Below are 26,626 nucleotides of genomic sequence, written 5' to 3' on the forward strand. Positions count from 1 at the left end.
TGTTTGTTTTCAAATGTCAATGAATTCATAAATGGACAGACAAATCTTGAAAGGAAAATCACTGACAAGTTTTACAGGTCGTTGCATCATTTTCAAAGGCACTTTATTGGTGAGTCAATTTGATTTAATGTGCTATTGATTGGATGTGTTGTACTTAGCAAACCATTTTTTTATTGAATTGTAGAATAATGCTTTTGAGGTGACTTGTACTTGTCACAATAATTGCACACTATTTCATTAGTTTATACAGTTCGTATGAGTTTTGTTAGAATATGTGGGCCAATCAACACCACCGTAAGTGCACTTAAACCATTGGAAGGCCTTTGAGCACAATGCTAAATTTGGTAAAATATGTGAACTGTTTAGAGTTAATTTTCCCAGTAACAAATTAAGCCTAGTTGCTTGCAGGCTGAAATCGATATCCCATTGAGACCCAATTACAATGTCTTTTAGAGTAAGCATTAATGTGAGTTTAGGAAAATATGTAGAGTTTGTTGGGTTCATAAACCCCACCCCAAGCATTTCTTAATCTCTGAATGATGAAAACACACAAAGCATCTTTAAACAAAGTCAATGTGTGGAAAGAAACCTCCTCAGCTAGAATCTTTGTAAGCTCTGTATTAGCTATTAGCATTTAAAGCTATTAGCCATATATACAGATGCCTCATTAGCGGCTGTTTCTATGGGACACAGTACGGAAGCATCCGCCATATTGGAACAGTCAAAGCCGATCTGTGAACACTCAAGAGCAAAATGGTCTGTAACCACAGTAGATGCATATGTGATTATCTGCTATAATTCAGCTTAAAAAAACATACCAAGTTATGTTTTTTTGGAAATTAAAATGCAGAAAGTTTTCTGTGATGGGTAGGGTTAAGGGATAGAATATACATATTGTACAGTATAAAAATCATTATGTCTATGGAACGTCCTTATATAACACGGAAACCCATGTTATGCAACAATGTGTGTGTTTGTGCATATAGCAAGTGCCAAGTTTCATACCATTCTACCATGAACCTCTATTTAATTAATTTAAGTGTTAAGCTACTCAAAATAAACCTGATATAATTAATTAAGCACAGTAGCTTGTAAACGTAATAGGTACCTACTATTAACTTCTTCTTTCTGCCATATGGACACACGCAGCAGTTACCCAACCCAGCCTGGAGCACACACCCTTTGGGATGTATGCTGAGCGTGGATGTCTATTTCAGTGTTAAGTGTTTCTCCCCTCCTTCTGAAAGTGAGCCTTGTGCCCCTGAGGATTTCCTCCAGTCGGCCCTGTTAATAAATAGATGACTTCAGGACCTCTCCACTGCACACACTACACTGTTTTGCACTCCAGTGCTTGACTTTCTTCAGAGGAAAACACAGAACAGGTCTAATTTCAAAATCTGCTGTGGTGATACGACTGCTTTTGTCCATTAAAATCTAACTAAAAATACTGCTAAAACTTTACAGTAAGGTTCAATTTGCAAGCATTAGTTAATGCATTAGGTATCACTTTTTACAGCATTTATTATTCTAGGTTAATTTATGAATCATTGTTAATTAATGTTCTTCATAACTAATGTTCAATTATGCAACTTAAAATGTTACAAAAAAATAGTATATGTATAAATTAACAGTAACCAGGATTAATAAAGGCTGTAAAAGTATTGTTACTTTATTTAATGGTAGTCATTGAATTAACAAATGTAAATATATATAACCATACCGTAAAGTCCTAAATTGTGTTGTTGTGGGTAACAGCAGAGTCATTACAATGTGTTAATATGAAGTTTAATACAATGATATTTTATTCATGTATAGGTATTTTAGTTTAGTCAGCTATTATAATCTATTCGATACCAGTACCTTTCTCTTTTTAACCTGCACTTGCAGTGCAAGTAACAGCCCAGCTTTAGTCACACCTCTATGTAGCAAATTTTTGTGTCAACAGGTGACAGTTGTTTTTGTTTGTGCTAACTAAACAAAAGTTCACAGTTGCTAGGCACACATAGGCTTTTACTACAGACTTGTCCAATCAAAAGTTTAGATTTGTTTTTGTTGCCATGGCAACAGTTTGTCCAGACATGACCGTCTATTTTTCCTGAGAATAAGTCAGAAACTTATCAAGAGCATTTGTTCATTGAAAGGGACCATTTATTACTGCTACAACCAAATTTGTGACTGTGCAGGAGTGAATACGGGTGCTGTCATATAGAATATCATCAAAAAGTTGATTTATTTCGCTAATTCCATTCAAAAAGTTAAACTTGTATATTATATTCATTCATTACACACAGACTGATATATTTCAAATGTTTATTTCTTTTAATTTTGATGATTATAACTGACAACTAAGGAAAATCCCAAATTCAGTATCTCAGAATATTAGAATATTACTTAAGACCAATACAAAAAAAGGATTTTTAGAAATCTTGGCCAAATGAAAAGTATGAACATGAAAAGTATGAGCATGTACAACACTCAATACTTAGTTTGGGCTCCTTTTGCCTGAATTACTGCAGCAATGTGGCGTGGCATGGAGTCGATCAGTCTGTGGCACTGCTCAGTTGTTATGAGAGCCCAGGTTGCTCTGATAGTGGCCTTCAGCTCTTCTGCATTGTTGGGTCTGGCATATCGCATCTTCCTCTTGACAAGAGTTCTTGGTTAAGGTCAGGCGAGTTTGCTGGCCAATTAAGAACAGGGATACCATGGTTCTTAAACCAGGTACTGGTAGCTTTGGCACTGTGTCCAAGTCCTGTTGGAAAGTGAAATCTGCATCTCCATAAAGATGTTCAGCAGCAGGAAGCATGAAGTGCTCTAAAACTTCCTGGTATATGGCTGCATTGACCTTGGACCTCAGAAAACACAGTGGACCAACACCAGCAGATGACATGGCACCCCAAACAATCACTGACTGTGGAAACTTTACACTGGACCTCAAGCAACGTGGATTGTGTGCCTCTCCTCTCTTCCTCCAGACTCTGGGACCCTGATTTCCAAAGGAAATGCAAAATTTACTTTCATCAGAGAACATAACTTTGGACCACTCAGCAGCAGTCCAGTCCTTTTTGTCTTTAGACGCTTCTGACGCTGTCTGTTGTTCAAGAGTGGCTTGACACAAGGAATGCGACAGCTGAAACCCATGTCTTGCATACGTCTGTGCGTAGTGGTTCTTGAAGCACTGACTCCAGCTGCAGTCCACTCTTTGTGAATCTCCCCCACATTTTTAAATGGGTTTTGTTTCACAATCCTCTCCAGGGTGTGGTTATCCCTATTGCTTGTACACCTTTTTCTACCACATATTTTCCTTCCCTTCGCCTCTCTATTAATGTGCTTGGACACAGAGCTCTTTGAACAGCCAGCCTCTTTTGCAATGACCTTTTGTGTCTTGCCCTCCTTGTGCAAGGTGTCAATGGCCGTCTTTTGGACAACTGTCAAGTCAGCAGTCTTCCCCATGATTGTGTAGCCTACAGAACTAGACTGAGAGACCATTTAAAGGCCTTTGCAGGTGTTTTGAGTTAATTAGCTGATTAGAGTGTGGCACCAGATGTCTTCAATATTGAACCTTTTCGCAATATTCTAATTTTCTGAGATACTGAATTTGGGATTTTCCTTAGTTGTCAGTTATAATCATCAAAATTAAAAGAGATAAACATTTGAAATATATCAGTCTGTGTGTAATGAGCTTGAACGAAATTAGGTACTGAGGTCCGGTTAAAAAACATTCAATACATAACTAACTACTCATCAATAAATACAATAGATAAATAACAATAATACAATTACAAAATACAATTATTGAAATAAATTAACTTTTTGATGATATTCTAATTATATGACCATATTGCTGTTGTTCAAATATAAAGCCTTTAGTTAGTCTGAGGCATTAGTTGGTTCTGTTTTACATATTAACAAAAAGTCCAAATCTTTGGATTATTTTTAATCATTCAATATCATTTAGCAATTTACAGACTGCTGTTACTAATCAGAATCAAGTACAGTTGTGGCCAGAATTATTAGACCCCTTCATAAATATGATCAAAGATGACTCTAAAAATAAATCTGCATTGTTTATGCTTTTAACCTTTCATTGAAGGAAAAGAATTGAAAGTGGGGGGGAAATAACATTATGAAATAAATGTTTTTCTCCAAAACACGTTGCCCACAATTATTAGCCCCCTTTTATTCAATACTTTTTGCAACCTCCTTTTGCCAAGATAACAGCTCCGAGTCTTCTTCTATGACGCCTGATGAGTTTGGAGAACACCTGAGAAGAGATCAGAGACCATTCCTTCATACAGAATCTCTCCAGATCCTTCAGATTCCCAGCTCCATGTTGGTGCTTCTTCTCTTCAGTTCACTCCACTCATTTTCTTTAGGGTTCAGGTCAGGGGACTGGGACGGTCATGGCAGAAGCTTCATTTTGTGCTCAGTGACACATTTTTGTGCTGGTTTTGATGTTTGTTTTGGATCATTGTCCCAACGGATGATCTAACCATGGCCCATTATAAGATTTCTAGCAGAAGCGTCAGGTTTCTATTTTTTATCTGTTGGTATTTGATAGAATCCATGATACCATGTATCTGAACAAGATGTCCAGGACCTCCAGCAGAAAAATAGGCCCACAACATTAAAGATCCAGCAGTATATTTAACCGTGGGCATGGGGCACTTTTTATCCATGTGTGCACCAAATCCATCTGGTGGGTTTGCTGCCAAAAGCTCTTATTTTAGTTTCATCTGACCGTAAAAGCCGGTCCCATTTGAAGTTCCAGTCTTGTCTGACAACTAAATATGCTGGAGATTGTTTCTGGATGAGAGCAGAGGATTTTTCTTGAAACCCTCCTGAACAACTTGTGGGGATGTAGGTGCTGTTTGATAATTTTTTTTAGGCTTTCTGAGATTCAAGACTCAACTAATCTCTGCAATTCCCTAGCTGTGATCCTTAGATAGTCTTTGGCCACTCAAACTTTCCTCCTCACCGCGCATTAGGACGATTTAGACACATGTCCTCTTCCAGGCAGATTTGTATGTTTAGTTGATTGGAACTTCTTAATTATTGCCCTGATAGTGGAAATGGGGATTTTCAATGCTTTAGCTATTTCTTACAGCCACTTTCTATATTGTGAAGCTCAACAATCTTTTTCTGCACATCAGAACTATATTCTTTGTTTTTTCTCATTGTGATGAATGATTAAGGGAATTTGGCCTTTGTGTTTCCTCATGTTTATACTCCTGTGTAACAGGAAGTCCTGGCTGGACAGTTTCATGTTCATGATCACCCCGGTGAGCTAAAAAAAAATTAAATATGAATGCGAATATACTTCAGAGATATTTTACTCGTAAAAAATTCTAGAGGTGTTAATAATTGTGGTCAACGTGTTTTGGAGAAAAACATTTATTTCTTAATGTTATTTTCCCCCACTTTCAATTCTTTTCCTTCAATGAAAGGTTAGATTTTTGCTAATTTTATGAATTAAAGATCAAAAGGATAAACAATGCAAATTTATTTTTAGTCATCTTTGATCATATTTATTAAGGGGTCTAATAATTCTGGCCACAACTGTATTTGAGAGAGTTTAACCATTTAAAATGTGCTATTCACATATTACTGTTTAAAAAGATTTTTGACATCTGACATCTTATATTGATCAAAAGTGAAAATAAAGACTTTTACTTTATATCAAAGAATCCTGAAAAGAAAATATATCACAGTTTCACAATCGACAAAATATTAAGCAGCACAACTATTTTCAGCATTGACAATAATAAGAAATTGAGCATCAAATCAGCATATTAGAATGATTTCTGAAGGATCATGTGACACTGAAGACTGGAGTAATGATGCTGAAAATTGCCATCAGAGGAATAAATTACATTTTAAAATTTAAAATATAAAACAGTCATTTTAAAATGTTGTTCTTAATGTATTTTTTTTTATCAAATTCAGCCTTAGTGAGCACAAGAGACTTCTTTCATAAACATTAAACAATCCAAACCTTTAAACAGTAGTGTAAATATTCCAAATAAATATATTCACAGTAGTTTGAGAATTGCATGACCATGTAAAGTCTACAGTACAGATAAACATGAAATACAATTGAAAAGTGCACTACAGTTAATTGTTGAGGTTGTGAGTGGGATGCAAAGTGTTCTTAAGTCCAGTGTTCACTGCAGCACTGCTTGACAAAAAGAGTTGGGGTATTGTATGATGAATATATATGACCCGTGCTGGCAAAATGAGTTGCAATGAGCACATTTTCAAAAATCAGTTATTGTTATTGATGTATAATTTTTTGGAATCCGACAAAAAATGACTGAGCTACAACTGTTTGAAGTCGATAGTCAGCAAAGTCAATTTTGAGAAAAATCAGGTTAAAGTTTTCTGAAGGGTCCAAAACAAAATCACCAGCAACCAAACCTGGTAATACCACCAAATTTGGCACAAACCAAGTAAAAACCTATATATATATATATATATATATATATATATATATATATATATATATATATATATATATATATATACAGGAAAGATGTATTCAACTTTTTTTCCCCCATGATTCCACAATTGTTTGATTAATATTAATGAAACAGAAAGCCAGTATAAGAACTACTGAATTACACGGATATAATATAATGTTACACATAAGAAGTTTTTCCCCCACCAAACGTTCACTCAAGACATAACAGATAATGTTTGCGCGAATACTCGCCAAGACAGATATTTTGAATGCTGTAATTCTGTGTATGTGTGTATACCGGGATCGCGCGCTTCGGAACTGTCAGTCATTGCAAGTAAGATCGTTCTGTTTACATCAGCATGAGTTTGAAAATCGCATTTCATTGGTTCAGACTCATGCCATCGAGAACACGCTATGAATATTCAAAAAGTTGGAATGTTGCGCATTATAACGATACCAAACTTGTGCTGAGGGAAGCGTCAGTCGTCGAGAAGCAAGCAGAGAAAAACAGCATTTTTCAAGGTCAAAGTAAAGGTAGCTAACTCATCTCAGAAAACATACAAATAAAATATAATTTTAGATGTTTAATTGCTATTTGGAGCATTGGGATTGAGGCAGGGGCTTAATGAACTCATTTTTGTGAAAACCTCAATTTTGACCAAAATTGACATTTTTCACTGGTTTTGCCTGTAGCTCGAAATTAGCTTGTGTGCATTGGGTCAGCATGGGTCACATATTGTATCTAAAAATATCACTACAGTAAAGCAGCCTGTTAAGCCTTTAACTTTGGCTTTGGATATTATAGATAATCATTTTACCACAACAACATTATTCTGTCAGTGAACTAGTAAAATGACTAGAGAATGACTGTCTCTAAAATCAAACAATGCCTAGAGTGAACAGGTAAACAATCCTGCTCATATTAAAACGTGACAAAATATTACATTGTATGTTTCTATCAGGAAGGAAAAACTTGCTGGTCCTGGTTAGTCCTATGGGATTGTGCAACTTATTGCACTTCCTAATTTAATATTCCACACACATGCAGGGTTGTGGGATTGTGTGTGAATAAATTCTACTACCCACATCATAATGCCTTGAGGGATTGTGTCTGTATGTTACTCAAATCCAAAACAATAAATTTTGCACTTGCTCCACAGCTTACCACCTCAAATAATCATCCCGTTTCAGAAACAGACTGGTAAAATAGGCCTACTGTAGGTAATGTACTCTAATATCATCTGCAAAAAAAAAGATGCTTGTCATGGAGATGCACAGGGAGATGTTCAGGTCCACGGTCTGAAGTTTCGTGTCAAGCTTGGTTGGTACTATTTTGAATGCTGAACTACTGTTCAAAAGTTTGGAATCGGGAAGATTTTATTTATTTATTTAAAATAAGTCTTTTATGCTCACTCTCTGGCAGCTTCAAGCAGAGTCTTCTTATCCAGGATGTGTCTGTAGAAGTCCTGACAAATGTAACTATAACCTTCATCAGTTCATTTTTAATGAGGTCCACACAAGCTTGGTTCCTTTGTGCTGACAGCAGACAGGGCGAGGGACAGATAGAAGCAACAGCTCTGCAGTATTTTACACAATGATAAAGAAAGAAAATAGCTTCATTGAAATTCAGTGTAACATTTTGATTGCTCATAGCAGCTGAAGAGGTCATGGCAGGGAGAGGGCAAACATCTTTCTTTTTTTTTTCTTCTATATAAAATTTGAGGTTTCTGATGTTAATATTGTATGTATAGATACTGGGGACTTTATCTGGCCCCTGCAGTATACCTCATATTTATAGTACAAAATCTCAATAAGTCATAGCCCAAAAGTGTTGTCTTCACGTATTAATTATAAGGCATCAAGTATAAAAGAAAGAGATATATTTCATATCTCACATCTTTTTTTGGTGACCATCAGTCGAACACCTGCCCTTTATAAAGGCCAATGTGAAATTCATCTAAGATCTTCTTATTGAAAGAAAGACCCTGTGAAAGGGGTGTCCGTCGAAGTGTATAACCCAAACAGAGCGAGGTCAGACTGCAAAACTGCATTTCTGTAAATGTCAAAAGTCCACTATGGCTGTCTGAATGGAAACGATCATAGAAGCAGCAACCTCAATATCTTCAGTTAACAGACTGGCTGAGGCTTCAGTTATTTAATGGAATAATAGTACAGTCTCTGAAAACTTTTGGAAATAACAGTTTGTTACACTGCACTGTTTATTAACAGGCAAACATATGCAATTAATTTGACTTTTGATGCTCCAGCATGCATTTTATACAACACTGATGCTTTCAAGATGAGCGATAAATTTCACTCTCCGTGTAAAAGGCAACACAGCTGACACTTGGTATTTGGACTAAAGTTGGGTTTGCTTTTGGCAACGAGCTTCCATAGAAACAAACATCACATGAAGAAGCAATTATGTAATATTAGTCATATCATATTTACACATTTACATTTGTTTTTACATTAAAAATACATAGGATTTGACTTAAGAGAGCAACTGCAATGAAATTGACCTTTTGCCGGGAGTTTGATTGACAGGCGATCTAACCGATCATAATGCTGAATCTGCTGTTATGTCCGACAAAGCAGTCAGGGGGGTTAGTAGGTTAACGTCAGTGGACTTGAACGTGAAAAATGGTGTACTAATTGGAGTTGGCTACTTCATATGAATTTATACGATTTGGGTGAGGAGACGTACCCATGGGCATGTTTTCGCGAGACACAAAATTATGTACCGGCGCGTACGTCTGGCTGCAGTTTCCAACAGAAACGAATGCTAGAGGCCGGTAAAACGTCAATGAGTGCTTTGGCTCGTTTTCACAGACGGTTTTGACGATGGCCGGGGTCGGATTATGGATTCATAAAGCCTCGTTTTGATGTCTCCTCGCGCAATATCATGTGCCGATTTGTAAACTAACATACTTTGGACTTTCCGGCTCTACGCGTTTCGCTTTTTTTGGCCGCAACCAAGCTTGCTCGTTAGCTTGGCTGATACGGAGTTGGACTTACGAAGAGGAGTCGACTCCCATGCCTGGGAACGAATCCCGTGAAAGGCGACTGACTGGGGAAAAAAAAAAAAAAAGAGAGAGATCTAAACGAGCTGAAAAACGGTACACGATTGCGGACGCTTCTTACGTCACATTTGCTTTTGTTAACGCCATCGGGTAGGTTTAGTCGTAGCGTCGGTGGGACGTTATTTTAAAACGAAACGGAGCGCAAATGTCAAAATTGAGAACCGCAGCGATTCGTCTAAAAAGCAACGTCATAAAAACGTACCGCATTCACCCTATTATCTGCTCTGGCAAAAAAAAAAAAAGGGACACGCTTTTAGCGCCGCTCAGTGGACATTTCACAGCAAAACTGCAGCGATATGTACCAAAGTCCCTTTAAGACAAGTCATTTCACTCAGCGGCCATCTTTGAAATGCCTCTTGGGCATCCTGGGCATCATGCAATCTCTTTGTATGGGGAAACATCAAATTCTCCAAAACTGTTTGCCAACTTTACGATTAAATTTCCTATTTGAAATCAACAATGAAATCTAAGAACAACCGGCTCATAAATTTAGTTTCTAGACACTCGAATCATGACAAAAAACTGTATTTTTCAGGCTGGATCAAGCTAATGCGCATGCGCAGACCTAAATGCATCTATATGCATGTATTTACAGCAGAACATAGGGTATTTTCTAATATTTAGGTCTGTACTACTCACAGCATAAAATGATCTTGTTGCACAAGGTTTCCAAATCTTCTTTAAGATCACTGAACTTTGATGAATGATAGCTGTTAACAGAGTCTGCTATGAAACAAAAAGTAATCCCCCATAGACTCTCCTAACCCTCCACCCACCCAAACCCCAATACCTCTTTCCCATTCTAATATTTCAAACCTGCAGGGGCAAGACCATTCATGCTGCACAACTATTTGTAGATTAATTAGGTAAGAAGTTTGTATTAGCTGACCCAGCAAATCTGTTCATGAGTAAAATACCATTATAAATAAACATACTCACTGTATCATAATGGAAACATAGCAATTTATCCACTTTTGTCAGGGCTAGAAACAAACATTACAGCCAGACCTGTGATCCCACTCTTTTGAATATCACTGTTAAATCTAGTTTGATTAATGAAAAAGGAGTCAGGGATATGTCACATATCAGAAAATACAAAGTGAGTAAAGCTACAAAGAATTATTTTGAACAAAAAGATTAAAGGATATTCAAAGTACTGGTATCTGAAATGTTATTTTATGCTTCATTATGAAAATAAAAGTAATGTTGAATGTAATGTCATTTATATGGCCATTTGTATAAGTCAACATTTAAGTCATTTATTTGGGATATCACCTCTAGATAATCTTCCATATACAATCACCTTAAAGGTCTAAGCTGTGCAACTCTATACTCCATTTTTTCTAAGCAGTGAAGCTAAGGATCTTTAGTTGCTTTGCCTGAAGGGATCAATCAATCAGCGGTTATAGACATAGGCTACTGGCACACGAGAGAAAGGACTATTGGCTGGGTGTGGTCAGGCCGTCTCAGAGATGGACTACATTGGCTAGAATGGCTTTTTGTCCATGATATGTTAAAATTAGTTTTAGTAAACAGCTATATTTTCAGCTAAGTACCTCTGGGCTCTTTTTTAAAGGTTCTTCTGCAAATTCAAGTTTTTCTTGCTCCAAGCGTGTCATTTTGCTTAATAGAAATCTCTCTTTCTGCCCTCTGAACACTTTTAGTTCTACTACCCTCTGAAAAATTCGTCTTTTCCTGAAATTAAATCTGAGCTTCTGAACAAAATGTTTTGGTTTTTGGACTGATTTTGAAGAAGGCATCTGGCAAATGAAAAAAAAATATTTTTTCTAAAGTTACAAACTTAGTAAATAGTAAATCATTTATTTTATTTTGGCACATACTTTGCAGACACTTTTTAATAATGAAATGGTTTTCATTTCATTTCTCATTACTCTTTACAATATTTTTTCTTATAAATATTTGGTAACACTTTATTTTAAGGTGACATAGTTACTACATGTACTTACTTTAGTAATAATAGTAAATGATGCATAATTACAAGTAACTAAACCAAACCCTAACCGTAACTGTAATAGTAAGTATTTGTAATTAATTAATATTACTCAGTACTTATTTGAGTAAGTACAATGTAACTGTCACCTTAAAATAGTGTAAACAAATATTTTGTTCCAACTTTATAGTAAGTGTCTTTAACTGTGTACTAACATTTAAATGATTCATTTTATACAATGCATTTATTGTGTACATGTTTTTACCATTGCACTTGTATATTTTAAAAATACCTGCATGTAATTACAGCTGCATTTATGTAATTATATCTATTGCACTGTTGCAATGGATATAATTATCTATTATATCTAATAGATATAATTATCTACTGTTATTAAACCTTAACCATACCATGAAACTGTAAAGTAGGACCAATATTTCTACAAATGTTTTGACAAATTTCATGTTTAGTGTGAGTAACAACACTAATAATGCTAAAAGAAACCTAATGTTGTGAATTAAGTACTGTTCTTAGGCAAAAACAAAACTGAGAGTGATGGTATGACATCATGCATGCATGTTTAACAGAATAAAAGCTGACAGTTGGCAAAGATGATAGTTTGGTATTTATATCATGGCCAGACCACAAACTACTACTGTCACTGCGTTATGTTTTCAATGTTAATCACACAAAATCACTTGCTAGGCTGGTTAGACACAGCAAAGCATTTAGATAATTCTGGATTGCGTCCATATGTAAAAATCTAAAGTGCTCTTCTGATTGGGTCAGGAGTTATGTTCCTTCATTTTTATGTGCCTTCTGGGGTGTTCAAGAGGATCTGCATATAATTCCTTAAAAATATTCCTTCAGCCAAAATTCAGTGAAATTCTAAGAGGATAATTTTTAACCCACACGCCTCTGGGAATGATAAACAGGAGCCTGCCTTCAATTCACAGCACATTTGATAGTGATTGGCAGGACTGCAACGCAGCCTCTGAACAGAGGCTATACAGTATGTTCGGAATGGAATACTAGCCTACTGCTGCATGCAGTATACAGTGAATATTGCCTACTATTTAAAAAATGTATGCGGAATTGAATGCATTATGTGCATTATATGCAAGTTATTGTGGTTATTTTCATTCTTTCCACATATGTACTGTATAGTAAGTTATACTACACGCTTTGATACATGTAGTTTCATACTATGCACAAAATATTTACTGCAGAAACAGTAAGGTGGTGATATGATATTATGCCAAAGACTATGAAAACAACATAAAATCTCTCCTCTAATTAAGTCAACATTACTCATGCTGATCCACTTAAAAACCACAAAAAGTACAAGTGAAATTATTTCTCAAACATGTTTATGGTATGATAATAAAACTAAGATTCTAATATAAGCTGTTGCTTTTAGGAAGATTTTTCAATTTTTAATTAGCTAATGCACCTGTTTGCAATTACTGCTTGGCAATCAAATGACTTCCACTTACACATTGCTAATGCAAACTTTTATCTGCAGTTGCTAATGACTGGCAACACTTGCACAAACTGCATTAGTATGCACAAAATGCATTTACCGTGGTCTAATTTTTCAAGGCACTGAGTTTGTCTCTTTAGTGGTCTGTAATCAAACTGGCTTCTCATAGACCTTTAAACCACAGATACTCAGGCTCTTTGAAACAGGCTTGTTTTAGGAAATCTCTAAAGGTGGCCAAAGATATTCAAGCGATTGTCTCTTTGCACAGAGAGGATTGGCATGCTGCTTTAGCCATTGTCACCTCTGCTGGAGAGCTGGATTGGAACAAGAAACACTTTCCTCCCATTTGTCCTGCTGCTGGCAAACCTTAGACAGGCCTCTTCTGTGCTGCCAATGACCTTGTTGGATAGACTGCAGGTGCTCAGAGGACATGGGGTTGCTATGCCAAACCAGCTTTTTCAGATGGGGCAGGTGTGAGTGTGTGAAGATGGAATGCGTGAGGGTTGTGTGTGTGTGTGTGTGTGTGTGTGTGTGTGTGTGTGTGTGTGTGTGTGTGTGTGTGTGTGTGTGTGTGTGTGTGTGTGTGTGTGTGTGTGTGTGTGTGTGTGTGTGTGTTTTTGTGACATATCAGGACACAAATTTGTATAATGACATGGGTATGACATAGGTATTACAAGGAGAGGGTGACTTATGAGGACATTACCCCATGTCCCCATTTTTCAAAAGGCTTATATATCATACAGAATGAGTTTTTTGAGATAGTAAAAATATGCACAGTTTTCTGTGATGGGTAGGTTTAGGTGTGGGGTGATAGAAAATACGGTTTGTACAGTATAAAAACCATTACACCTATGGAATGTCCCCACAATTCACAAAAACGAACGTGTGTGTGTGTGTGCGTGTGTGTGTGTAGTTCTTGCATATATGTTTGTTCTTGTTCATACTTGTTTGTGCTAAGCTATAGCAAATACAAAAGAAAAGAGTTTTTTTTATGTACAGCACTGTTAGACTTCTGACTATGTGACACTGCAGTAGGGGAGACCTGAAAGTGTTGATGAATTTCAAAAAAATCATTTTAGATTAAAAAGTGGGTGGATTTTTATCATTGTAGGGTGGTTGTTCACACACTGCCAACACACATTTAAATCCCAACACCTTGTTAAAGTGTATTTTGCATGCCCTTTAATGTATTTATTAATTAATAATCATTTAGTTTTTTCAAATTCCGCCTTCACATGCTATTGGAATTATCATTAATGCAAGTTTCCCAGATTCCACTAGCATTTGGTGATGACATTGAGAGTAACACCCAACTGTGTATAATAAAATCTGTGCAAAATAGTCTCACACAGATAAACCAACCCCCCCATTCAACTGTAATCGATTAAGATTCTCTTTCTCACAGGATGAAAACTAATTGCATGATGAAGCGATGCAAGAATGAATGTTTACTCGTGTCTGTGGGAGATTAAAAGCTCTTATGATAATCCCTTTATTCTAGCATAGCAAAACTGTGATGCCGATTTTTGTGCCGCGGTCTCCCTGCTGTGTGATGTGTCTGAGTGCCAGTCTAATTTGTAGGAATGCATTTGAAATTGTCATCAAACCCAAAATGCCGTTTGGACACGAGGAGGGAGACAGACAGGATATAAAACAGGGATTTTGAAGGGCTCTCATATGTAAGTGGAACCACTTGCATTTTCTCTAGTGCCCAAACAAATAATAGAAAACACACCCATATTTAAGCCCATTTGCATTTCAGGCCATCTGAAGAGGCCATTGAATAGATGGATTTAAATAGGATTCGGCACTCAAGCAAATCAGTCTATGCATATTTTACTGTAACAATCTCTTTTTTGAGCAGGCGCAAATAACTTGAGTAAAGTATCGTAGAAATATTGCAGTACTAGTTCTCTAATACATTAAAGTTGACATGAAATGAAAATTCAACCTATCTATTTTCTATATGCATTGATCTTATTGTGAATGATTACTTTGTGCATGTTTATATAAAGACCTAATTTTTAATAAAAACATAACTCGATCTTCCTGTGAAATGTCACACTTCTCTCTGGTGACATATGCTTTGTGATTTGTTATCATAACAGTTTTTCTTTTGTCAAAACTTAGATAATTAATATAATTCAGCTAGCATAATATTTTGAGTTCCTGTTGATTAAACCAATCACCTCCAAATTTTTTAATTTCAATGAACTCAAAATTTTAAGGTAACCAACTTATTTTTTAAAGTTAAACCAACAATTAATTTTTAGTGTGGAAACATACATTTTTTTTCTTTTTCAGTAATCCTCTTCACTCTGATTTACATCATAATATGGAAGAAAAGATCTAACATTACTTCCGTTACATCGCAACTTTAATAAATAAAAAAAGCATTGATTATGCAACCAAACAGGGATTAAATTCATGACACAAAGCCATTAAAAATACAGCCTGCTCTAGTGTTTCACAGACATTTGTGATGTAAATGTCATAGAGAGCTGTTGTAAGTGGAACTTTTGACAGTTTCTTATAATAGTAACCATTAGCACCAACAAGGAGTTCATTATGTGAGGTTAGACACCATTGAGCACAATAATGAAAGAGCTGCATGTAGTCTACAGCCATGGCATAGAAAGACACCCCTGTATGGACACTATAGACACAGACATAAGACGAAATTAATTAATGCCTTAACTCAGACTTTCCATGTCAAACTGGAAGGTAACCAACTGTTGCTGTTAAAAACATGACATATATTCAGTGCTTGCTGGAGAAGTCCAAATACTGTATGAATCAGAAACTCCCATAGCTCTTTAGCATAATTGAGCACCACAGCTGAGATAGTTGGCTCCAGAACAAACATTTTCCACAGCAGAACTATCAGTTTGTATCTCACTTTCCATTTTTAGCTAAATTAACAGAGATGGAGTCGGGATATGCTAGCCAAGGAGGTTTGTGGAAATAGCTTAGACGTTAACATTCACATTTTCACCCATCTTCACTATTGACTTAAAACAAAGACTTTATATACAGAAAGATGGTGCACTTCTATTACTATGAATGGGAGAAAGTGCAACGCGCAATATGACGGAATAAATCCCGTCTTGTAATTAAAACAGCCAATCGCTGATTGGTAAAGTCATCGCGTGACTGCAGCTGCCGTTTAAAAGCTCTGGTTGTTATAGAAACAGTCAGTGTTCTTAGATGTGTGCTTACACTTTAAAAAATGCTGGGTTAAAAATGGACAAACCCAGCAATTGGGTTGTTTCAACCCAGCGGTACGGTTAAATGTTTGCCCAACCTGCTGGGTAGTTTTATTTAACTCAACTATTGTTTAAAAATGACTGTATTGCTTAATTAAAATTAACCCAAAGTATGTTGGAAATGAACATTTATTAATGTTCAATGAATAATTATTAAACAATAAACATTTATTAAATTGCTTATTAATAAATTTATATTAATAAGCAATTTTTAAATAATAGTTGGTTTAAATAAAACTACCCAGCAGGTTGGGCAAACATTTAACCCAACCGCTGGGTTTGTCCATTTTCAACCCAACTTGGGTTGTTTTTAACCCAGCATCTTTTAGAGTGTAGGACTGCGTATGTGCATTAGCTTGGTCTAGCCTGAAAAATCGAGTTCCCTTTCAGTCGGTCACGTTCGACGTACGTCAGTAGTGACCGACGAATTGGGATATCGCTTTAGAGAGCCCTATCATCTTCGTGTAAACTAAAACAAGCCAATGGAATTGGCGTGCGATATTTGCATAATGCGCACCGCCCCCGACAGGTGTATATAAATAGGAAGCAGATGCAATCGCACTCTGTCTTTCGCTTCGGAGCCATTCACTGGTGTCCTGTTCAGAAGATTCCTTTCTTCGTTTGTTTTATTCTAAAACATTCTCAGAAGAGGATTTACAGCGAGCTTTCAGTGCTGGTGAAACGGCACGTTCAGCGAGGTCGCGAGTCTCCAAGGAGCTGAGCTATAAGCTCGAAAACTGCTGTTTTCACAGCAACACAAAGAGTGTGTGCGTGTGTAGCGATTTGGGCCGGTTCCTCGGTGTGTCAGGGAGTGGTGTACCTGCCCTGGCACACAGCTGGCCCCCGGGTCTGCGCAAATATGCGTTTCCCCCAGTGAGCCTTCTCGCACAACTCCTGTGCAAGGTCAGGGAAGACGGGGAGCAGGTTCTGTTAGTGGCTCCGTACTGGCCCACTCGGACCTGGTTCTCAGACCTCATCCTCCTCGCGACAGCCCCTCCCTGGCCGATTCCTCTGAGGAAGGACCTCCTGACTCAGAGACGGGGCACCCTGTGGCACCCGCGTCCCGATCTATGGAACCTCCACGTGTGGTCCCTGGACGGGATGCGGAGGTTCTGAGTGATCTCCCGCAAGCGGTCGTAGACACCATCACTTCCGCTAGAGCTCCTTCCACTAGGAGTCTCTATGCGTTGAAGTGGAACCTGTTCGTCGATTGGTGCGCCTCTCGCCGAGAGGACCCCCGATCATGTTCGGTCGGATCCGTGCTTTCCTTCCTGCAAGATGGGTTGGAGCGAAGGCTGTCTCCCTCCACCCTCAAGGTGTATGTTGCCGCTATTGCCGCACATCACCATGCAGTTGAGGGTAAGTCCCTGGGGAAACACGATCTGATCGTCAGATTCCTGAGGGGGGCCAGGAGACTGAATCCTCCTCGCCCTTCCTCCGTACCCTCTTGGGATTTGACCCTGGTTCTCACAGCTCTCCGGGGTCATCCCTTTGAACCTTTGCAATCAGTCGACCTGAAACTAATGTCTCTTAAGACGGTTCTTCTGGTTGCATTGGCTTCCCTGAAGAGGGTAGGGGATCTGCATGCATTTTCGGTCGACGAAACATGCCTAGAATTCGGGCCCGGTGATTCTCACGTTATCCTGAGACCCCGGCCTGGATACGTGCCCAAGGTTCCTACCACTCCCTTCAGAGATCAGGTAGTGAACCTGCAAGCGCTGCCCTCGGAGGAGGCAGACCCAGCCCTAGCTTTCCTCTGTCCCGTCCGCGCTCTGCGCGTTTACGTGGACAGAATGCGAAGCTTCAGGACCTCAGATCAGCTCTTCATCTGTTACGGAGGCCAGCAGAAGGGAAAGGCTGTCTCCAAGCAGAGGATGGCACACTGGATAGTGGATGCCATCGCCTTGGCGTACGAATCCCAGGGCGTGCCTTGCCCGCTCGGGTTGAGAGCCCACTCCACCAGAGGGGTGGCCTCTTCCTGGGCGCTGGCTCATGGCGCCTCGCTGACAGATATCTGTAGAGCTGCGGGCTGGGCGACACCTAACACGTTCGCTAGGTTTTATAACCTACGTGTAGAGCCGGTATCCTCACGTGTACTCGCATCCACTAGTCGGTAGACGTGTTGTACCCACTCTAAGTGTCGGCTTGCAATGCCATTCCCGCCACTGGCCGGATACGTGCATACTTCACTCCAGTCGTGTTCCCCGCTTGGCGAACCCTGTCGAGTTCCTCCGCCTCCCCCTTCGGCTCGGACATTGCGGAGTGTCTGATGCCAGGCCTACATCCGTCGCTGACGCTGTCTGTTGGCTGGGGCCCATATGCCGTGACCCCTCTACGTGAGCGGTCCCATATGTGTATCTTCCACGGTTTAAAACTCCCTACGGGCCGAGTCCGTGTCTTTCCCTTAGCAGAGCCAGCTCTGCTGTCACCTGTCAGATGAGTCTCCCCCTACCAGGTGGAGCCATCCCAGGGACTCCATATGTGTACTGCCCCCCGGGCCAGTCCATGTGTGTATTCCCACGTAAACTCCTCCCCCATTGGGTAGGTAGTGGTCTCCGCAGCGTCCCTTACAGGTTCGCTTCCCCAGTGTGTCTAGTTTACTTAGTGGGTAGTGGTTAGACAGCAGTAGACTTTCTCGGTGTAAGCTCGCCCCCTTCACCGCCAGCCGGTGCTATGGGCGGCTGAGCTTGCGCTGGGCACTGGAAGGGGTTTCGTAACTGTGGCGCTTTAGTTGGGATCCCAATTCGTCGGTCACTACTGACGTACGTCGAACGTGACCGACTGAAAGGGAACGTCTCGGTTACGTATGTAACCCTCGTTCCCTGAAGGAGGGAACGGAGACGTACGTCCCGTCGCCACAGTTTCTGTACCCTCGCTGTAGCGCGGACACCAGTTGTCTCCTCAGCGAAAAACAGAGTGCGATTGCATCTGCTTCCTATTTATATACACCTGTCGGGGGCGGTGCGCATTATGCAAATATCGCACGCCAATTCCATTGGCTTGTTTTAGTTTACACGAAGATGATAGGGCTCTCTAAAGCGATATCCCAATTCGTCGGTCACTACTGACGTACGTCTCCGTTCCCTCCTTCAGGGAACGAGGGTTACATACGTAACCGAGACGTTTTTTGGCATGATTTGAGCATTTAGAAAAAAAATGTATGACACAGTTGTTGTCAGATTTCATTGGTAATTTCAAATATGATGATATTTAATTGTAAGCTTGGCGAACAGTTTTGGAGAATTTTATGTTTTCCCATTCAAAGAGATAGGAGATGCACTTGCATGCCCAAGAGGCGTTTGAAAGATGGCTGCCGAGTGAAATGACTTTGCTTAAAGTCAGTATGAATCCAACGCTTTCTCATGACAAATTCGAATGTATTTTACAAAGTGGCTAATTCGTACAAATTCATACGATTTGTCTAAACTCCAGTGTTGGGTAGGTTTAGGGCCAGGGTTAATGGTAGGTCATTTGTTCAAATTCATATGGATTTGGCAACTCGTAAAATACAATTTAGCAAAAAAATTTATGAATTTGTATGAATGAGGTCAAACAACTTCATACGAATTAGAATACGCGCAAATTGCTGTGAGATCAGGTTGTATGAAACGCAAGTTACAGTAGTCTTTACTTCCCTATTGTGACGTATATAATATCTACTACCAGACAAGGATTTATCAGTAATAGCCTATATTACTTGTGCCCTAGTAAAATAGGTCAATAGTGATGCCCCTGCTTTTAAATCTGTTATTGGGAGTAAAACACACAGTAATCGAGGACACCTGCTACACTACATGTCTTACTTTGGCTTTTATCCACAGCTACATGTGTCCTTGTATCCCATCATACCTTGATTCTAATTACATGAAACAGTGTCACACAGTCAGACAGACAGATTAATTATAAGTCTCTCTCTTTTTCGCTCTCTTTTTCTTTTCCTCTCTAACTCATAAACAACAGGCACAGCTGCAGGCTGTGTCTCATAGTTTCTTCAGTGGTTTGCGGTACATTACTCTCAGGTGTTCTTTCATAAAGCAGCAGGAGTCTTGGCTTTGCTCTGACAGTCATTTGGAGCCTCCATTCTCAGTATGTGAATGAATCCAGGAAAGCCATTTGCTAATCTACCACAAAAAAAGCTGTGGTGGAAATTTTGTGGTATGTTGCTGTGGACAGTAATCCCCTTCTAAAACAACAGGTAATCCATAAATTAGTTTTAAAAAACATGATTTTAAGTTAGGCTTAATGGTAACACTTTACAAGGTTTGAATAAATTAACACATAAGTTGATGCATTTGTCCTCAAAAACCTTAATTTCTTTTCAACTGATGAGTAAATTATCAGGAAATTTTAATTTTGAAGTGAACTAATCCTTTAAGATCAATTCTTTTTTAGCATTTTCATTTCAAGTTTTTCACATTTTCATTACATTTCACAATACTTGATTTTTTACGAACAAACCTAAATCAAAGAGATGGTTCACCCGAAAGTGAGTAAATGATGACAGAATTACAATATTGTTGGCTTGGTCTTTAACAATGAAGAACAATATATTAATATTTATAATTATTTATTGGACAAAAATAATAATTCTAATACAATATTAATTAATTAATTATATTCACTGGTACTTTTTAAAAGTTAGTAATGTTTATATATATGTATGTGTGTGTGTATTGAAAGAAGTCTCTTGTGCTCACAAAGGCTGCATTTATTTGATGAAAAATACAGTAAAATGTTAATATTGTGCATATTAAAATTTAAAATAACTTGTCATTTTAATATATTTTAAAATGTATTGATTTCTGTGATGATAAAGCTGAATTTTCAGCATAATTACTCCAATCTTCAGTGTCACATGATCCTTTAGAAATCATTCTAATATGCTGATTTGGTGCTCAAAAAACATTTCTTATCAATGTTGAAAACAGTGCCGCCTAATTTGTGTAAATGTTTGTAACCATGTAAATGTCTTTATTGTCACTTTTGGTCAATTTAATGTATCCTTGCTGAATATAAGTATTAAAAAAATCTTACTGACCCCAAACTTTTCAACTGTAGTGTAATCTTACATTAACCTAGATTAATAAATGCTATAAAAAATGTCCATGCTACCTAATGTTTAACCTAATGCCAAATTGAACCTTACTGTAAAGTGTTACCATCTTAAAACACATTTGTGTCATATATATATATATATATATATATATATATATATATATATATATATATATATATATATATATATTGGTTGGAGCAAAAAAAGATCAAGACATTTAGGTTTTATCTCGCTCTCAGATCAATGAAATAATCAATAGAGGTCATACCGCTGACCTGTCCTGTTGAAACTAAGTTGTTTGTTATATTATATGCAGATGCTTGGTGTCGTGGATGACAGGCTGATGGAGTCATTAGTCACCGGTACCATTATCCACAGTTTGGATGGAGATGAATCAGCCAGTAATTAAATGCATTGCCTATTTTGACACCTGAACCAGTGTGTGAGTGTTTGTCCTACAAACCGAAAACTACCCAATAGTGCCTGTCTGTTAAAAGGTCATTCCCAAGGGTTAGCACCGTAACTATGGAAACAAAAGCCGCAGGATAAGCAGCGATCAATACAATGCAGGTCAAAGGGCAGATGTTGTTTATAGGTAAATCTAATATACATTCCTAAATGTAATGAGGGACACAGAACACTGTATTTTCTGATATACAACAGACTAAACCAGTGTTAATGGGCGCAGTATTACAGCTTTGAGTGACAAATAATGGTGCAGGTGTATGGTAATTACAGTGTTTCTTTTTGATTTTGGCACAGTTTAAATACTGTAAATTGCCATCAAGTGGATGTGATTAAATGTTCGACATAGCAGCCATACAGCTCCTTATGTGTGTGTCAAAAGCCTCCACCCATAGCATCAATAGCATGAAATAAACACTGCTTTAGGTATCTTTGGGGCAATCTCTCTTTTTCTCAAGCAATGAGATTACACATGTCCTTGTTCCTATTGACTTGTTGGTGTACAATGTGTAAGTGATCTATGTTAATAGGATTATAGTGCAAAAACCTGTTGTTTTTTTACACCTTCATATGGTCACTCCAGATCAGCTGAAATTAGATGGGGAAAACTGCTTGTCAGCAATACTAGAAACCTTCCACAAGCCTCATATTTTCTATACTAGTGGTTGAACGACTTCAGTCGACATTTATGTGATTAAAGTCGAGTCAGCAGGTTGCCTTGTGCACAGCTATGGCATATGACAGAGCTGCCCACAAGGCTATCGCTTCTACATAGCTTATTTTTATCAGTTCTTTTGTTTTTGGGTAGTTATATTTCTCACAGATTTCTGCTCATTCTAAATCAGAGACAGATAAAGTAGCACAGTAAGATTACATTTATTTGAACGCATTAGTGAGAGAGCGATTGCGTGTGTGAATTAATTTTACCTGGGAGCATCTCTCTACAAATAGTGAAGCTGTGTGTTTTAGTTAATAAGAAATATATGCTATAATTTTTCAGTTTCTAAGCTAATTCGTTGATAAATCACAGAACATTGTTGACAATACATTTCTGCGCTACTGAATGTTTCTGTGCGCGTGCGATCTGCACGTGTTGTCTGAGCTATACTGTATGTGTGTGCATGTTACAGTCATAGACTGTAAAAAAATATGGACGATGCACCACTCTAAAAGACACATTAAATTGATCAAAAGCTGCAATAAAGACATTTATAATATTACAAAAGATTTTAAAAGACGTTAAACATCAGAACAGTTTTCAACATTAAATATAATAATAATTTTTTCTTGAGCATGACACTGAACAGTAATGAGTAATGGCTGCCGAAAATTAAGCTTTGGCATCACAGAAATAAATTACATTTTAAAAATATTAAATTTAATGTGTGATATTATTTCACAATATTACTGTTTTCTGTTTCAAATAAATGCTGCCTTGGTCTAACAGACGTCTTTCAAAAACATTTAAAAATCTTTCTCCAAACCTTTGAATGATAGTGTACATGATTACACACTAGACCTGTTGAAATTACAATACATTCTTTTAATAAAAGCAATAATTTCATCATCTTTTATTAGGAACAGCCTTATTTTTGATCATTTGATTATGGCACTGAACCCAATGAGAGGGTCAGAGCCTTGTCAAGCTGGAACCATAATTAAAGCTGCTTTTTCATTCTCAGTACGAATGAAATGTTTTATTAAAACTCGGAGCATAAGTAATACAGTCAGTGAACCCAAAGATTATTGTAATCGAGCACCACCAGAGCCGGTGACGGGGAAGGTTATGAGAGGAGCAGGTTATCAGAGCTGATTTCTAAGTGTTTTTAGCATTCCGACTGAGCCGCATGGATCCAGACTGCAGTGGAGAAGGCGACCCCTGGTCAAGTGCCTGTGTCTGATGACTTAATTAGGGTCAGAGTCTGGGACACTGGCTGACTGAGGGGACGCGGTTAGACAATAGCAGTCTGGGATGGGCGATATCAGAATTTCATACTCTGTCTTTGTTCATGTGACAGCACCAGATATGCTTTTGTCAAGTAACCAAAATGAATGTTTTTTTTTTTTCTAGTTTTGTTTATAATACTTCTAACTCTTTTAAACGCCTTCATTCATTTTAGGAATTTAATTCAGTCTTTTTTATTTATTAGTTTTTTATAGTTTTGCATTGAAATTGGTTTAAAACTTTTTAAAGCAGTTCAACAATAACATAACATCTCTGCGTTTCTCAATCTTTCTTTCTCTTGTCCTCTCTTTCAAATCCTCCTTCACTTACAACTTCTTCCCAAAACCACTGGTCCGAGCTCAAATACCCTACACCAAGGGAAAGGTGATAGCTGACAGTGGGAACTAATCTGTTCTATTGATCAGTCTGTCAGCCAATGACTTCAGTCAGTGAAAGGCCAGGCACACATCCATTAACCCGTTATATTGACAAGAAGTGAATTTTCCAGAGCAAATCTTTACTTTTATCCACTTTTATTACTTTGTTTCCTACCATAATGTAAAAGGTGTACTCATTGCTTCTTTTTGATCATTAAAAAAAGTGTTTAAGCTATATTACACTAACAAGAGTGTAGTAGTACTGAAAACATTCTGACCTACAGCACGATAGTGAATGTGATATTGCTTTCATAAAACAGTTCAATAAATTTAAAAAAAGTTGTGTCTAAAATGCAAGCTAAACAATATTAACAGTTCTACCATAAAGACTCAGGAGCAAAATAACTTATGATTTAAACAATTTATTAACAACCAGAAAGTTATACAACGAGAAAGTTCTTTGGCGTAGGCCCCGTCCGTAGCACGCATCCAAATGGTTGTAGGCTCGGCGTATCCTGCCCGGAATGAAGGCAGGAGCGAAGCCGCCCCCCCACATGGATATGGACAGGGACCATCCTGGTGGTGGTGGGGAGGATGGAGGTGGAGATTGGCGTCAGCATCTGCGAACTCAGATAAGTGTAAGTGCCGATGCTTTATACCAAGGTGTTCCATAATGATTGGTTAGATCTGATCTAATGAATGACGTAACATTAGAGTCTTCCCGGCAGAACTTACGCTAGAGCTTACATTTTCTGGAAAAAATGTATATTTTTTTCTCTGTCAACGTACTAACAAGGTCAAAGCAGAATTGAACATTTCCAGGCAGTGGTGTTTTGTTTCTGGATTAATCAGCATTTTTAAATGAATCAGTTGAGGGACTGATTCAATGAGTCTCATTAAGACATTGATTGGGTTTTAGAAATGCAGAGGTCTGAGGTTTTCTCACATTTGGTCCTAACTGTGATAAAGGCCTCAAATGTAATAAATTCTGGATTTTGGCACAATTTGTTAAAGGTGCCATTGAACGTTATTTTACAAGATGTAATATAAGTCTAAGGTGTCCCCTGAATGTGTCTGTGAAGTTTCAGCTCAAAATACCTGATAGATTTTGTTTAATAATTTTTTTTAACTGCCTATTTTAGAGCATAATTAGAAATGCACCGATTCAGGCTGCGGCCCCTTTAAATCCTCATGCTACCCGCCCCCGGAGCTCGCGCTTTCCTTAAACAAAGTTCACACAGCTAATATAACCCGAAAAATGGATCTTTACAAAGTGTTCGTCATGCATGCTGCATGCATACATCAGACCATGTGAGTATAGTATTTATTTGGATGTTTACATTTGATTCTGAATAAGTTTGATAGCTTTAGCCTGTTAGCCACGGAGCACTAACATTACACACTTTTGGAAAGATTTATCAAGAATGAAGTTGTGTTTATGAATTATACAGACTGCAAGATGAAAATAGTGACGGCTCTTGTCTCCATGAATACAGTAAGAAACGATGGTAACTTTAACCACATTTAACAGTACATTAGCAACATGCTAACAAAACATTTAGAAAGACAATCTTCAAATATCACTAAAAATATCATGTTATCATGGATCATGTCAGTTATTATTGCTCCATCTGCCATTTTTTTGCTATTGTTCTTGCTTGCTTACCTAGTCTGATGATTCAGCTGTGCACAGATCCAGACATTAATACTGGCTTGTGTAATGCCCTTGATCATGGGCTGGCATATGCAAATATTAGGGGCGTACATATTAATGATCCCGACTGTTACGTAACAGTCTGTGTTATGTTGAGATTCGCCTGTTCTTCGGAGGTCTTTTAAACAAATGAGATTTATATAAGGAGGAGGAAACAATGGAGTTTGAGACTCACTGTATGTCATTTCCATGTACTGAACTCTTGTTATTTAACTATGCCAAGGTAAATTCAATTTTCTATTCGATGGCACCTTTAAAGTTGGCAACGGATATTGCAATAGTCTTTTCTTCCCTTTTGTGGTGTATATCTGAGTGAAACAGCTTCTCGAACAAGCAAAAATTTAGGGCAAAACTTAATTTTGTCCATCATTGATTGGATCATTGTGTTTTGCTATTGCTTGTGATGTCATGTGAGTGACAGGTTATTATAAATAGAGCTTTAACATACAGGAAAAAATGTTCTATTATCCACCTTATTTCCGTTTTTGAATTTTCCGGTTTAGGGAACTTCCATTCAAAAAGACTGAAGCGAATCCTTTCAAATCATAAGGGTTCCCTAAAAATAAAGCTTATCCATCAGTTTGACTGAATGAACTGTCAATTTTCCTTCACGTTTTATTTTCTGACATCTTGAGAATAACGTGTCGCTTGGTATTTGAACATGACATGTTATGTCAAGAACATGTCAAGAGCTCTTTTCAGTCGTTGCATTCTTTTCCTCATGATTATTTTCTTTTTTTCCCCTTTGCATTCCACTGTAATAGTATGAAAAAGGGCAACATACTGCACGTTTGTTGTCTGTTCTCCAGATTTAATTTACGATACATCC

The sequence above is a fragment of the Chanodichthys erythropterus genome, chromosome 7 (assembly GCF_024489055.1).
Source record: "Chanodichthys erythropterus isolate Z2021 chromosome 7, ASM2448905v1, whole genome shotgun sequence".
Taxonomy (NCBI): Eukaryota; Metazoa; Chordata; class Actinopteri; order Cypriniformes; family Xenocyprididae; genus Chanodichthys; species Chanodichthys erythropterus.